Consider the following 17995-nt stretch of genomic DNA (forward strand, 5'->3'; position numbering starts at 1 on the left):
GTCATTTATAATAGAGACTGATGTTTCTACCATATTACCAGGTCATTTATAATAGAGACTGATGTTTCTACCATATTACCAGGTCATTTATAATAGAGACTGATGTTTCTACCATATTACCAGGTCATTTATAATAGAGACTGATGTTTCTACCATATTACCAGGTCATTTATAATGGAGACTGATGTTTCTACCATATTACCAGGTCATTTATAATAGAGACTGATGTTTCTACCATCCATATTACCAGGCCATTTATAATAGAGACTGATGTTTTTACCATATTACCAGGTCATTTATAATAGAGACTGATATTTCTACCATATTACCAGGTCATTTATAATAGAGACTGATGTTTCTACCATATTACCAGGTCATTTATAATAGAGACTGATGTTTCTACCATATTACCAGGTCATTTATAATAGAGACTGATGTTTCTACCATATTACCAGGTCATTTATAATAGAGACTGATGTTTCTACCATATTGCCAGGTCATTTATAATAGAGACTGATGTTTCTACCATATTACCAGGTCATTTATAATAGAGACTGATGTTTCTACCATATTACAGGTCATTTATAATAGAGACTGATGTTTCTACCATATTGCCAGGTCATTTATAATAGAGACTGATGTTTCTACCATATTACAGGTTATTTATAATAGAGACTGATGTTTCTACCATCCATAATACCAGGTCATTTATAATAGAGACTGATGTTTCTACCATCCATATTACCAGGTCATTTATAATAGAGACTGATGTTTCTACCATATTACAGCTCATTTATAATAGAGACTGATGTTTCTACCATATTACCAGGTCATTTATAATAGAGACTGATGTTTCTACCATATTACCAGGTCATTTATAATAGAGACTGATGTTTCTACCATATTGCCAGGTCATTTATAATAGAGACTGATGTTTCTACCATATTACCAGGTCATTTATAATAGAGACTGATGTTTCTACCATATTACCAGGTCATTTATAATAGAGACTGATGTTTCTACCATATTACCAGGTCATTTATAATAGAGACTGATGTTTCTACCATCCATATTACCAGGCCATTTATAATAGAGACTGATGTTTTTACCATATTACAGCTCATTTATAATAGAGACTGATGTTTCTACCATATTACCAGGTCATTTATAATAGAGACTGATGTTTCTACCATATTACCAGGTCATTTATAATAGAGACTGATGTTTCTACCATATTGCCAGGTCATTTATAATAGAGACTGATGTTTCTACCATATTACCAGGTCATTTATAATAGAGACTGATGTTTCTACCATATTACCAGGTCATTTATAATAGAGACTGATGTTTCTACCATATTACCAGGTCATTTATAATAGAGACTGATGTTTCTACCATCCATATTACCAGGCCATTTATAATAGAGACTGATGTTTTTACCATATTACCAGGTCATTTATAATAGAGACTGATATTTCTACCATATTACCAGGTCATTTATAATAGAGACTGATGTTTCTACCATATTACCAGGTCATTTATAATAGAGACTGATGTTTCTACCATATTACCAGGTCATTTATAATAGAGACTGATGTTTCTACCATATTACCAGGTCATTTATAATAGAGACTGATGTTTCTACCATATTGCCAGGTCATTTATAATAGAGACTGATGTTTCTACCATATTACCAGGTCATTTATAATAGAGACTGATGTTTCTACCATATTACAGGTCATTTATAATAGAGACTGATGTTTCTACCATATTGCCAGGTCATTTATAATAGAGACTGATGTTTCTACCATATTACAGGTTATTTATAATAGAGACTGATGTTTCTACCATAATACCAGGTCATTTATAATAGAGACTGATGTTTCTACCATATTACCAGGTCATTTATAATAGAGACTGGTGTTTCTACCACCCATAATACCAGGTCATTTATAATATAGACTGGTGTTTCTACCATATTACCAGGTCATTTATAATAGAGACTGATGTTTCTACCACCCATAATACCAGGTCATTTATAATAGAGACTGATGTTTCTACCATATTACCAGGTCATTTATAATAGAGACTGGTGTTTCTACCATCCATAATACCAGGTCATTTATAATATAGACTGGTGTTTGTACCATATTACCAGGTCATTTATAATAGAGACTGGTGTTTCTACCATCCATAATACCAGGTCATTTATAATAGAGACTGGTGTTTCTACCATATTACCAGGTCATTTATAATAGAGACTGATGTTTCTACCAATATTACAGGTCATTTATAATAGAGACTGGTGTTTCTACCATATTACAGGTCATTTATAATAGAGACTGGTGTTTCTACCATATTACAGGTCATAGAGACTGGTGTTTCTACCATATTGCAGGTCATTTATAATAGAGACTGATGTTTCTACCATATTACCAGGTCATTTATAATAGAGACTGATGTTTCTACCATATTACCAGGTCATTTATAATAGAGACTGATGTTTCTACCATATTACCAGGTCATTTATAATAGAGACTGATGTTTCTACCATATTACCAGGTCATTTATAATAGAGACTGATGTTTCTACCATATTACCAGGTCATTTATAATGGAGACTGATGTTTCTACCATATTACCAGGTCATTTATAATAGAGACTGATGTTTCTACCATCCATATTACCAGGCCATTTATAATAGAGACTGATGTTTTACCATATTACCAGGTCATTTATAATAGAGACTGATATTTCTACCATATTACCAGGTCATTTATAATAGAGACTGATGTTTCTACCATATTACCAGGTCATTTATAATAGAGACTGATGTTTCTACCATATTGCCAGGTCATTTATAATAGAGACTGATGTTTCTACCATATTACCAGGTCATTTATAATAGAGACTGATGTTTCTACCATATTACAGGTCATTTATAATAGAGACTGATGTTTCTACCATATTGCCAGGTCATTTATAATAGAGACTGATGTTTCTACCATACTGATGTTTTACAGGTTATTTATAATAGAGACTGATGTTTCTACCATCCATAATACCAGGTCATTTATAATAGAGACTGATGTTTCTACCATCCATATTACCAGGTCATTTATAATAGAGACTGATGTTTCTACCATATTACAGCTCATTTATAATAGAGACTGATGTTTCTACCATATTACCAGGTCATTTATAATAGAGACTGATGTTTCTACCATATTACCAGGTCATTTATAATAGAGACTGATGTTTCTACCATATTGCCAGGTCATTTATAATAGAGACTGATGTTTCTACCATATTACCAGGTCATTTATAATAGAGACTGATGTTTCTACCATATTACCAGGTCATTTATAATAGAGACTGATGTTTCTACCATATTACCAGGTCATTTATAATAGAGACTGATGTTTCTACCATCCATATTACCAGGCCATTTATAATAGAGACTGATGTTTTTACCATATTACCAGGTCATTTATAATAGAGACTGATATTTCTACCATATTACCAGGTCATTTATAATAGAGACTGATGTTTCTACCATATTACCAGGTCATTTATAATAGAGACTGATGTTTCTACCATATTACCAGGTCATTTATAATAGAGACTGATGTTTCTACCATATTACAGGTCATTTATAATAGAGACTGATGTTTCTACCATATTGCCAGGTCATTTATAATAGAGACTGATGTTTCTACCATATTACAGGTCATTTATAATAGAGACTGATGTTTCTACCATCCATATTACCAGGTCATTTATAATAGAGACTGATGTTTCTACCATCCATATTACCAGGTCATTTATAATAGAGACTGATGTTTCTACCATATTACCAGGTCATTTATAATAGAGACTGATGTTTCTACCATATTACCAGGTCATTTATAATAGAGACTGATGTTTCTACCATATTACCAGGTCATTTATAATAGAGACTGATGTTTCTACCATATTACCAGGTCATTTATAATAGAGACTGATGTTTTTCATATTACAGGTCATTTATAATAGAGATATTACCAGGTCATTTATAATAGAGACTGATGTTTCTACCATATTACCAGGTCATTTATAATAGAGACTGATGTTTCTACCATATTACCAGGTCATTTATAATAGAGACTGATGTTTCTACCATATTACCAGGTCATTTATAATAGAGACTGATGTTTCTACCATATTACCAGGTCATTTATAATAGAGACTGATGTTTCTACCATATTACCAGGTCATTTATAATAGAGACTGATGTTTCTACCATATTACCAGGTCATGTATAATAGAGACTGATGTTTCTACCATATTACCAGGTCATTTATAATAGAGACTGATGTTTCTACCATCCATAATACCAGGTCATTTATAATAGAGACTGATGTTTCTACCATCCATATTACCAGGTCATTTATAATAGAGACTGATGTTTCTACCATATTACAGGTCATTTATAATAGAGACTGATGTTTCTACCATATTACCAGGTCATTTATAATAGAGACTGATGTTTCTACCATATTACCAGGTCATTTATAATAGAGACTGATGTTTCTACCATATTACCAGGTCATTTATAATAGAGACTGATGTTTCTACCATATTACCAGGTCATTTATAATAGAGACTGATGTTTCTACCATATTACAGGTCATTTATAATAGAGACTGATGTTTCTACCATATTACCAGGTCATTTATAATAGAGACTGATGTTTCTACCATATTACAGGTCATTTATAATAGAGACTGATGTTTCTACCATATTACCAGGTCATTTATAATAGAGACTGATGTTTCTATCCATATTACCAGGTCATTTATAATAGAGACTGATGTTTCTACCATATTACAGGTCATTTATAATAGAGACTGATGTCATTTTTAGAGAGATGTTTCTACCATAATACCAGGTCATTTATAATAGAGACTGATGTTTCTACCATATTACCAGGTCATTTATAATAGAGACTGATGTTTCTACCATATTACCAGGTCATTTATAATAGAGACTGATGTTTCTACCATATTGCCAGGTCATTTATAATAGAGACTGATGTTTCTACCATCCATTACCAGGTCATTTATAATAGAGACTGATGTTTCTACCATCCATATTACCAGGTCATTTATAATAGAGACTGATGTTTCTACCATATTACAGGTCATTTATAATAGAGACTGATGTTTCTACCATATTACCAGGTCATTTATAATAGAGACTGATGTTTTCTGCCAGGTCATTTATAATAGAGACTGATACCATATTACCAGGTCATTTATAATAGAGACTGATGTTTCTACCATATTACAGGTCATTTATAATAGAGACTGATGTTTCTACCATATTACCAGGTCATTTATAATAGAGACTGATGTTTCTACCATATTACAGGTCATTTATAATAGAGACTGATGTTTCTACCATATTACAGGTCATTTATAATAGAGACTGATGTTTCTACCATCCATATTACCAGGTCATTTATAATAGAGACTGATGTTTCTACCATATTACAGGTCATTTATAATAGAGACTGATGTTTCTACCATATTACCAGGTCATTTATAATAGAGACTGATGTTTCTACCATATTACCAGGTCATTTATAATAGAGACTGATGTTTCTACCATATTGCCAGGTCATTTATAATAGAGACTGATGTTTCTACCATATTACCAGGTCATTTATAATAGAGACTGATGTTTCTACCATATTACAGGTCATTTATAATAGAGACTGATGTTTCTACCATATTGCCAGGTCATTTATAATAGAGACTGATGTTTCTACCATATTACAGGTTATTTATAATAGAGACTGATGTTTCTACCATCCATAATACCAGGTCATTTATAATAGAGACTGATGTTTCTACCATATTACAGCTCATTTATAATAGAGACTGATGTTTCTACCATATTACCAGGTCATTTATAATAGAGACTGATGTTTCTACCATATTACCAGGTCATTTATAATAGAGACTGGTGTTTCTACCATCCATAATACCAGGTCATTTATAATAGAGACTGGTGTTTCTACCATATTACCAGGTCATTTATAATAGAGACTGATGTTTCTACCATCCATATTACCATATTACCAGGTCATTTATAATAGAGACTGATGTTTCTACCATATTACCAGGTCATTTATAATAGAGACTGGTGTTTCTACCATCCATAATACCAGGTCATTTATAATAGAGACTGGTGTTTCTACCATCCATAATACCAGGTCATTTATAATAGAGACTGGTGTTTCTACCATATTACCAGGTCATTTATAATAGAGACTGGTGTTTCTACCATCCATAATACCAGGTCATTTATAATAGAGACTGGTGTTTCTACCATATTACCAGGTCATTTATAATAGAGACTGGTGTTTCTACCATATTACCAGGTCATTTATAATAGAGACTGATGTTTCTACCATATTACCAGGTCATTTATAATAGAGACTGGTGTTTCTACCATATTACCAGGTCATTTATAATAGAGACTGATGTTTCTACCATATTACAGGTCATTTATAATAGAGACTGATGTTTCTACCATCCATAATACCAGGTCATTTATAATAGAGACTGATGTTTCTACCATATTTATATAGAGAGGTCATTTATAATAGAGACTGGTGTTTCTACCATCCATAATACCAGGTCATTTATAATAGAGACTGGTGTTTCTACCATAATACCAGGTCATTTATAATAGAGACTGATGTTTCTACCATATTACCAGGTCATTTATAATAGAGACTGATGTTTCTACCATATTACCAGGTCATTTATAATAGAGACTGATGTTTCTACCATAATACCAGGTCATTTATAATAGAGACTGATGTTTCTACCATATTACCAGGTCATTTATAATAGAGACTGATGTTTCTACCATATTACCAGGTCATTTATAATAGAGACTGATGTTTCTACCATATTACCAGGTCATTTATAATAGAGACTGATGTTTCTACCATCCATAATACCAGGTCATTTATAATAGAGACTGATGTTTCTACCATATTACCAGGTCATTTATAATAGAGACTGGTGTTTCTACCATCCATAATACCAGGTCATTTATAATAGAGACTGATGTTTCTACCATATTACCAGGTCATTTATAATAGAGACTGATGTTTCTACCATATTACCAGGTCATTTATAATAGAGACTGATGTTTCTACCATCCATAATACCAGGTCATTTATAATAGAGACTGGTGTTTCTACCATATTACCAGGTCATTTATAATAGAGACTGATGTTTCTACCATCCATAATACCAGGTCATTTATAATAGAGACTGATGTTTCTACCATATTACCAGGTCATTTATAATAGAGACTGATGTTTCTACCATATTACAGGTCATTTATAATAGAGACTGATGTTTCTACCATCCATAATACCAGGTCATTTATAATAGAGACTGATGTTTCTACCATATTACCAGGTCATTTATAATAGAGACTGGTGTTTCTACCATCCATAATACCAGGTCATTTATAATAGAGACTGATGTTTCTACCATCCATAATACCAGGTCATTTATAATAGAGACTGATGTTTCTACCATAATACCAGGTCATTTATAATAGAGACTGATGTTTCTACCATATTACCAGGTCATTTATAATAGAGACTGATGTTTCTACCATATTACCAGGTCATTTATAATAGAGACTGATGTTTCTACCATATTACCAGGTCATTTATAATAGAGACTGATGTTTCTACCATATTACCAGGTCATTTATAATAGAGACTGATGTTTCTACCATATTACCAGGTCATTTATAATAGAGACTGATGTTTCTACCATATTACCAGGTCATTTATAATAGAGACTGATGTTTCTACCATATTACCAGGTCATTTATAATAGAGACTGGTGTTTCTACCATATAATACCAGGTCATTTATAATAGAGACTGTGTTTCTACCATATTACCAGGTCATTTATAATAGAGACTGGATGTTTCTACCATATTACCAGGTCATTTATAATAGAGACTGATGTTTCTACCATATTACCAGGTCATTTATAATAGAGACTGGTGTTTCTACCATCCATTACCAGGTCATTTATAATAGAGACTGGTGTTTCTACCATATTACCAGGTCATTTATAATAGAGACTGATGTTTCTACCATATTACCAGGTCATTTATAATAGAGACTGGTGTTTCTACCATATTACCAGGTCATTTATAATAGAGACTGATGTTTCTACCATATTACCAGGTCATTTATAATAGAGACTGATGTTTCTACCATCCATAATACCAGGTCATTTATAATAGAGACTGATGTTTCTACCATATTACCAGGTCATTTATAATAGAGACTGGTGTTTCTACCATCCATAATACCAGGTCATTTATAATAGAGACTAATGTTTCTACCATCCATAATACCAGGTCATTTATAATAGAGACTGGTGTTTCTACCATAATACCAGGTCATTTATAATAGAGACTGATGTTTCTACCATATTACCAGGTCATTTATAATAGAGACTGATGTTTCTACCATATTACCAGGTCATTTATAATAGAGACTGGTGTTTCTACCATCCATAATACCAGGTCATTTATAATAGAGACTTGTGTTTCTACCATATTACCAGGTCATTTATAATAGAGACTGGTGTTTCTACCACCCATAATACCAGGTCATTTATAATAGAGACTGATGTTTCTACCATATTACCAGGTCATTTATAATAGAGACTGGTGTTTCTACCATCCATAATACCAGGTCATTTATAATAGAGACTGGTGTTTCTACCATATTACCAGGTCATTTATAATAGAGACTGGTGTTTCTACCATCCATAATACCAGGTCATTTATAATAGAGACTGGTGTTTCTACCATATTACCAGGTCATTTATAATAGAGACTGATGTTTCTACCATATTACCAGGTCATTTATAATAGAGACTGGTGTTTCTACCATCCATAATACCAGGTCATTTATAATAGAGACTGGTGTTTCTACCATATTACCAGGTCATTTATAATAGAGACTGGTGTTTCTACCATATTACCAGGTCATTTATAATAGAGACTGGTGTTTCTACCATAATACCAGGTCATTTATAATAGAGACTGATGTTTCTACCATATTACCAGGTCATTTATAATAGAGACTGATGTTTCTACCATATTACCAGGTCATTTATAATAGAGACTGATGTTTCTACCATATTACCAGGTCATTTATAATAGAGACTGATGTTTCTACCATATTACCAGGTCATTTATAATAGAGACTGATGTTTCTACCATATTACCAGGTCATTTATAATAGAGACTGGTGTTTCTACCACCCATAATACCAGGTCATTTATAATAGAGACTGATGTTTCTACCACCCATAATACCAGGTCATTTATAATAGAGACTGATGTTTCTACCATCCATTACCAGGTCATTTATAATAGAGACTGATGTTTCTACCATCCATAATACCAGGTCATTTATAATAGAGACTGGTGTTTCTACCATATTACCAGGTCATTTATAATAGAGACTGGTGTTTCTACCATCCATAATACCAGGTCATTTATAATAGAGACTGGTGTTTCTACCATATTACCAGGTCATTTATAATAGAGACTGATGTTTCTACCATATTACCAGGTCATTTATAATAGAGACTGGTGTTTCTACCATCCATAATACCAGGTCATTTATAATAGAGACTGGTGTTTCTACCATATTACCAGGTCATTTATAATAGAGACTGGTGTTTCTACCATCCATAATACCAGGTCATTTATAATAGAGACTGGTGTTTCTACCATATTACCAGGTCATTTATAATAGAGACTGATATTTCTACCATATTACAGGTTATTTATAATAGAGACTGATGTTTCTACCATCCATAATACCAGGTCATTTATAATAGAGACTGATGTTTCTACCATATTACCAGGTCATTTATAATAGAGACTGGTGTTTCTACCATCCATAATACCAGGTCATTTATAATAGAGACTAATGTTTCTACCATCCATAATACCAGGTCATTTATAATAGAGACTGGTCATTTATAATAGAGACTGATGTTTCTACCATAATACCAGGTCATTTATAATAGAGACTGATGTTTCTACCATATTACCAGGTCATTTATAATAGAGACTGATGTTTCTACCATATTACCAGGTCATTTATAATAGAGACTGATGTTTCTACCATATTACCAGGTCATTTATAATAGAGACTGATGTTTCTACCATATTACCAGGTCATTTATAATAGAGACTGGTGTTTCTACCATCCATAATACCAGGTCATTTATAATAGAGACTGATGTTTCTACCACCCATATTACCAGGTCATTTATAATAGAGACTGATGTTTCTACCATCCATAATACCAGGTCATTTATAATAGAGACTGATGTTTCTACCATCCATAATACCAGGTCATTTATAATAGAGACTGGTGTTTCTACCATATTACCAGGTCATTTATAATAGAGACTGGTGTTTCTACCATCCATAATACCAGGTCATTTATAATAGAGACTGGTGTTTCTACCATATTACCAGGTCATTTATAATAGAGACTGATGTTTCTACCATATTACCAGGTCATTTATAATAGAGACTGGTGTTTCTACCATCCATAATACCAGGTCATTTATAATAGAGACTGGTGTTTCTACCATATTACCAGGTCATTTATAATAGAGACTGGTGTTTCTACCATCCATAATACCAGGTCATTTATAATAGAGACTGGTGTTTCTACCATATTACCAGGTCATTTATAATAGAGACTGATATTTCTACCATATTACAGGTTATTTATAATAGAGACTGATGTTTCTACCATCCATAATACCAGGTCATTTATAATAGAGACTGATGTTTCTACCATATTACCAGGTCATTTATAATAGAGACTGGTGTTTCTACCATCCATAATACCAGGTCATTTATAATAGAGACTAATGTTTCTACCATCCATAATACCAGGTCATTTATAATAGAGACTGGTGTTTCTACCATAATACCAGGTCATTTATAATAGAGACTGATGTTTCTACCATATTACCAGGTCATTTATAATAGAGACTGATGTTTCTACCATATTACCAGGTCATTTATAATAGAGACTGATGTTTCTACCATATTACCAGGTCATTTATAATAGAGACTGGTGTTTCTACCATCCATAATACCAGGTCATTTATAATAGAGACTAATGTTTCTACCATCCATAATACCAGGTCATTTATAATAGAGACTGGTGTTTCTACCATAATACCAGGTCATTTATAATAGAGACTGATGTTTCTACCATATTACCAGGTCATTTATAATAGAGACTGATGTTTCTACCATATTACCAGGTCATTTATAATAGAGACTGATGTTTCTACCATAATACCAGGTCATTTATAATAGAGACTGATGTTTCTACCATATTACCAGGTCATTTATAATAGAGACTGATGTTTCTACCATATTACCAGGTCATTTATAATAGAGACTGATGTTTCTACCATATTACCAGGTCATTTATAATAGAGACTGGTGTTTCTACCACCCATAATACCAGGTCATTTATAATAGAGACTGATGTTTCTACCACCCATAATACCAGGTCATTTATAATAGAGACTGATGTTTCTACCATCCATAATACCAGGTCATTTATAATAGAGACTTATGTTTCTACCATCCATAATACCAGGTCATTTATAATAGAGACTGGTGTTTCTACCACCCATAATACCAGGTCATTTATAATAGAGACTTACCGTGTTGCTCCTCCTTAGACTTCAATCTGCAGCTGGTCCAGAGTCCAACACAAACATCATAGCTGGCTGAAGATATACCCAACTGTCTGGGTGTGTCTGTGTCTGTGTGCTGGCTGAAGATATACCCAACTGTCTGGGTGCACATGTGTATGTGTGTTTGCACCACCTGTGTGTACACACCACACACATTACACATACACACACACACACATAAACACACTTATTGTGTGTATGTGTGTGTGCTGTGTATTGCGTGTATGTGTGTGTGCTGTGTATCGCGTGTATGTCTGTGTGTGCATGTGTGTGTGCTGTCTATTGTGTGTATGTGTGTGTGCTGTGTGTGAAGACCCGTGGTCTCTCTATGAATGACAGACAGGAAGAGATATGTCTGACAGGAAAGCTGCCTGATAGTTGATTGGATATTCTCTTCATTTCACTGCAAAAAGACCCTACATTATATTTAAAAAATACACTTATGCTTTGACACACTTGTATCATTACACACACATTACACACTACACACATTACACACCACACACACTACACACATTACACACTACACACATTACACACTACACACCACACACACTACACACATTACACACTACACACACACTACACACATTACACACTACACACATTACACACCACACACATTACACACATTACACACTACACACATTACACACTACACACCACACACACTACACACATTACACACTACACACATTACACACCACACACACTACACACATTACACACTACACACATTACACACCACACACATTACACACCACACACACTACACACACTACACACATTACACACCACACACATTACACACCACACACATTACACACCACACACATTACACACCACACACCACACACATTACACACCACAAACACACACACCACAAACACACACCACACACATTACACACCACACACATTACACACCACACACATTACACACCACACACACTACACACCACACACATTACACACCACACACATTACACACTACACACATTAAACACCACACACATTACACACCACACACATTACACACCACACACATTACACACCACACACATTACACACCACACACATTACACACTACACACATTACACACCACACACATTACACACTACACACACACACACATTACACTCTACACACACTACACACACTACACACTACACACATTACACACCACTCACATTACACACCACACACATTACACACCACACACCACAAACACACACACCACAAACACACACACACATTACCCACCACACACATTACACACCACACACCACACACATTACACACCACACACACTACACACATTACACCTTAACACACATTACACACTACACACATTACACACCACACACATTACACACACTGTCCCTAACCATAACACACTGTACACACACTGTCCCCACACACACATTGTCCCTAACACACTGTCCCACACACACACACACATTCCCTAACCAAAACACACATTACACACACTGTCCCACACTACACACATTACACACTAACACACATTACACACAACACACTGTCCATTACACACCACACACACATTACACAACCATAACACACTTACACAACCACACACATTACACACCAACACACATACACACAACACACTGTCCCTAACACAACACACTGTCCCTAACACACTGTCCCACACACACACACACACACAACACTAACACACCACACACATTACACACACACACACTAAACACACACACTGTACACACCACACACACTGTCCCTAACACACTAACATAACACACACACACACACACCTAACATAACACACACACTAACACAACACACATAACACACACAACACACACACAACACAACACACTGTCCCACACACACACACACACACACAACACACACATTACACATTACACATCACACACATTTAATTCTGTGCACACACACTGTCCCCAACCTTAACACACTGTCCCCAACACACTGTCCCTAACAAACTGTCCCTAACACACTGTCCCTAACCATAACACACTGTCCCTAACACACTGTCCCTGACCACAACACACTGTCCCTAACACACTGTCCCCAACCTTAACACACTGCCCCCAACCCTAACACACTGCCCCCAACCCTAACACACTGGCCCCAACCTTAACACACTGTCCCCAACCCTAACACACTGGCCCCAACCACAACACACAACACACTGTCCCTAACCATAACACACTGTCCCTAACCACAACACACTGTCCCTAACCATAACAGACTGTCCCAAACCATAACACACTGTCCCCAACCACAACACACTGTCCCTAACACACTGTCCCTAACACACAACACACTGTCCCCAACCAAAACACACTGCCCCCAACCCTAACACACTGTCCCCAACCACAACACACTGTCCCTAACACACTGTCCCTAACACACAACACACTGTCCCCAACCATAACCCACTGTCCCCAACCACAACACAATGTCCCTAACCACAACACACTGTCCCTAACCACAACACACTGTCCCTAACCACAACACACTGTCCCTAACACACTGTCCCTAACCATAACACACTGTCCCTAACACACTGTCCCTAACCACAACACACTGTCTCTAACACACTGCCCCTAACCACAACACACTGTCCCTAACACACTGTCCCTAACCATAACACACTGTCCCTAACCACAACACACTGTCCCTAAAAATAACACTGTCCCCAACACACTGTCCCCAACCATAACACACTGTCCCTAACCATAACACACTGTCCCCAACCCTAACACACTGTCCCTAACCATAACACACTGTCCCCAACCCTAACACACTGTCCCTAACCATAACACACTGTCCCTAACCATAACACACTGTCCCCAACCATAACACACTGTCCCCAACACACTGTCCCCAACCATAATACACTATCCCCAACCATAACACACTGTCCCTAACCAAAACACACTGTTCCTAACCATAACACACTGTCCCCAACCATAACACACTGTCCCTAATACACCGTCCCTAACCATAACACACTGTCCCAAACCAAAACACACTGTCCCTAACACACTGTCCCCAACCATAACACACTGTCCCCAACCATAACACACTGTCCCCAACACACTGTCCCCAACCATAACACACTGTCCCTAACCATAACACACTGTCCCTAACCATAACACACTGTCCCTAACACACTGTCCCCAACCATAACACACTGTCCCTAACCATAACACACTGTCCCTAACCATAACACGCTGTCCCTAACACACTGTCCCCAACCATAACACACTGTCCCTAACCATAACACACTGTCCCTAACCATAACACACTGTCCCTAACCATAACACACTGTCCCTAACCATAACACACTGTCCCTAACCATAACACACTGTCCCTAACCATAACACACTGTCCCTAACCATAACACACTGTCCCTAACCATAACACACTGTCCCTAACCACAACACACTGTCCCTAACCACAACACACTGTCCCTAACCATAACACACTGTCCCTAACCATAACACACTGTCCCTAACCATAACACACTGTCCCTAACCATAACACACTGTCCCTAACCATAACACACTGTCCCTAACCATAACACACTGTACCCAACCATAACACACTGTCCCTAACCACAACACACTGTCCCTAACACACTGTCCCTAACCATAACACACTGTCCCTAACATAACACACTGTCCCTAACACACTGTCCCCAAACACAACACACTGTCCATAACACACTGTCCCTAACACACTGTCCCCAACCATAACACACTGTCCCCAACCATAACACACTGTCCCTAACCATAACACACTGTCCCTAACATAACACACTGTCCCCAACCATAACACACTGTCCCCAACCATAACACACTGTCCCTAACACACTGTCCCTAACATAACACACTGTCCATAACACAATGTCCCTAACACACTGTCCCCAACCATAACACACTGTCCCTAATATAACTCACTGTCCCCAACCACAACACACTGTCCCTAACATAACACACTGTCCCCAACCACAACACACTGTCCTTAACCATAACACACTGTCCCTAACCATAACACACTGTCCCTAACCATAACACACTGTCCCTAACCATAACACACTGTCCCTAACCATAACACATTGTCCCTAACCATAACACAATGTCCCTAACACACTGTCCATAACACACTGTCCCTAACCACAACACACTGTCCCTAACCATAACACAATGTTCCTAACCAAAACACACTGTCCCTAACACACTGTCCCTAACCACAACACACTGTCCCTAACCACAACACACTGTCCCTAACCATAACACACTGTCCCTAACCATAACACATTGTCCCTAACCACAACACACTGTCCCTAACCATAACACACTGTCCCTAACCATAACACACTGTCCCTAACCACAACACACTGTCCCTAACCACAACACACTGTCCCTAACCATAACACAATGTCCCTAACCATAACACACTGTCCCTAACCATAACACATTGTCCCTAACCATAACACACGGTCCCTAACTGTCCCTAACCCTAACATGACTGCCCTCGACCAGCACAAAAACATCCTGTGGCGTTCTGCATTAGCATCGAATAGCCCCCGTGATATGCAACTTTTCAGGGAGGTCTGGAACCAACATACTCAGGCAGTTAGGAAAGCAAAGGCTACCTTTTTCAAACAGAAATGTGATCACCGACCATTTTGAATCTGAATCTCTGAGGGGCCTCACTAGTCTGAATCACTGGGGGCCTCCCTAGTCTGAATGTCGTTGTTAATCTTTGCCATTTTCTCTTTTAAAAGAGTAGAAACATCCACCATCAGTTGTATTTCAGCCATCACCTCCACCTCCTCCAATCCCCTCCACTTCCTCTCTGCCTCCTCTCCCATGCCCTCTGCCTCCTCTCCTCTCCCATGCCCTCTGCCTCCTCTCCTCTCCCATCCCCTCTGCTTCTTCACCCATCCCCTCCACCTCCTCTCCCATCCCCTCCACCTCCTCTCCCATCCCCTCTGCTTCCTCTCCCATCCCCTCCGCCTCCTCTCCCATCCCCTCCGCTTCTGCTCCCATCCCCTCCTTCTCCTCTCCAATCCCCTCTGCCTCCTCTCCTCTCCCATCCCCTCCGCCTCCTCTCCAATCCCCTCTGCCTCCTCTCCTCTCCCATCCCCTCCGCTTCTTCTCCCATCCCATCCGCTTCTTCTCCCATTCCATCCCCTCCGCCTCCTCTCCCATCCCCTCCCCTCCTCTCCCATCCCCTCCCCTCCTCTCCCATCCCCTCCGCTTCTTCTCCCATCCCCTCCACCTCCTCTCCCATCCCCTCTGCTTCTTCTCCCATCCCTTCAGTCTCCTCTCCCATCCCCTCCGCTTCTTCTCCCATCCCCCCTCCCCCATTCTCTCCCCTCCTCTTCCATCCCCTCCGCCTCCTCTCCCATCCCCTCTGCCTCCTCTCCTCTCCCATCCCCTCCTCTCCTCTCCCATTCCCTCCGCTTCTTCTCCCACCCCCCCTCCCCTCCCCTCCTCTTCCATCCCCTCCGCCTCCTCTCCCATCCCCTCTGCCTCCTCTCCTCTCCCATCCCCTCCGCCTCCTCTCCCATCCCCTCCCTCTCCTCTCCCATTCCCTCCGCTTCTTCTCCCATCCCCTCCTCTCCTCTCCCATCCCCTCCGCTTCTTCTCCCATCCCCTCCTCTCCTCTCCCATTCCCTCCGCTTCTTCTCCCATCCCCTCCGTCTCCTCTCCCATCCCCTCCGCCTCCTCTCCCATCCCCTCCGTCTCCTCTCCCATCCCCTCCTTCTCCCATCCCCTCCACCTCCCATCCCCTCCTCCGTCACCCCCTCAGCCTCCTCCGTCACCCCCTCAGCCTCCTCCGTCTCCTCTCCCATCCCCTCCGCCTCCTCTCCCATCCCCTCCGCCTCCTCTCCCATCCCCTCCACCTCCTCTCCCATCCCCTCCACCTCTTCTCCCATCCCCTCCGCCTCCTCTCCCATCCCCTCAGCCTCCTCCGTCACCCCCTCAGCCTCCTCCGTCTCCTCTCCCATCCCCTCCGCCTCCTCTCCCATCCCCTCCGCCTCCTCTCCCATCCCCTCCGCCTCCTTCTCCCATCCCCTCTGCCTCCTCCCATCCCCTCTGCCTCCTTCTCCCATCCCCTCCGT

At 38.6% G+C, this 17995-nt stretch overlaps 1 protein-coding gene across 1 annotated transcript in view; it reads right to left on the bottom strand.

The window, feature by feature from the left end:
• LOC124013890 (platelet glycoprotein Ib alpha chain) overlaps positions 1-11940 on the bottom strand; it is a 50645-nt gene extending 38705 nt beyond the window's left edge. The window contains exon 1 of the mRNA XM_046328441.1: positions 11815-11940. The gene's annotated coding sequence lies outside the window, so the exon portion shown is untranslated. The remainder of the gene's footprint in view (positions 1-11814) is intronic.
• Between the last annotated feature and the right edge of the window lie 6055 nt (positions 11941-17995).

Source organism: Oncorhynchus gorbuscha, linkage group LG25 (assembly GCF_021184085.1).
Source record: "Oncorhynchus gorbuscha isolate QuinsamMale2020 ecotype Even-year linkage group LG25, OgorEven_v1.0, whole genome shotgun sequence".
NCBI classification, from domain to species: domain Eukaryota; kingdom Metazoa; phylum Chordata; class Actinopteri; order Salmoniformes; family Salmonidae; genus Oncorhynchus; species Oncorhynchus gorbuscha.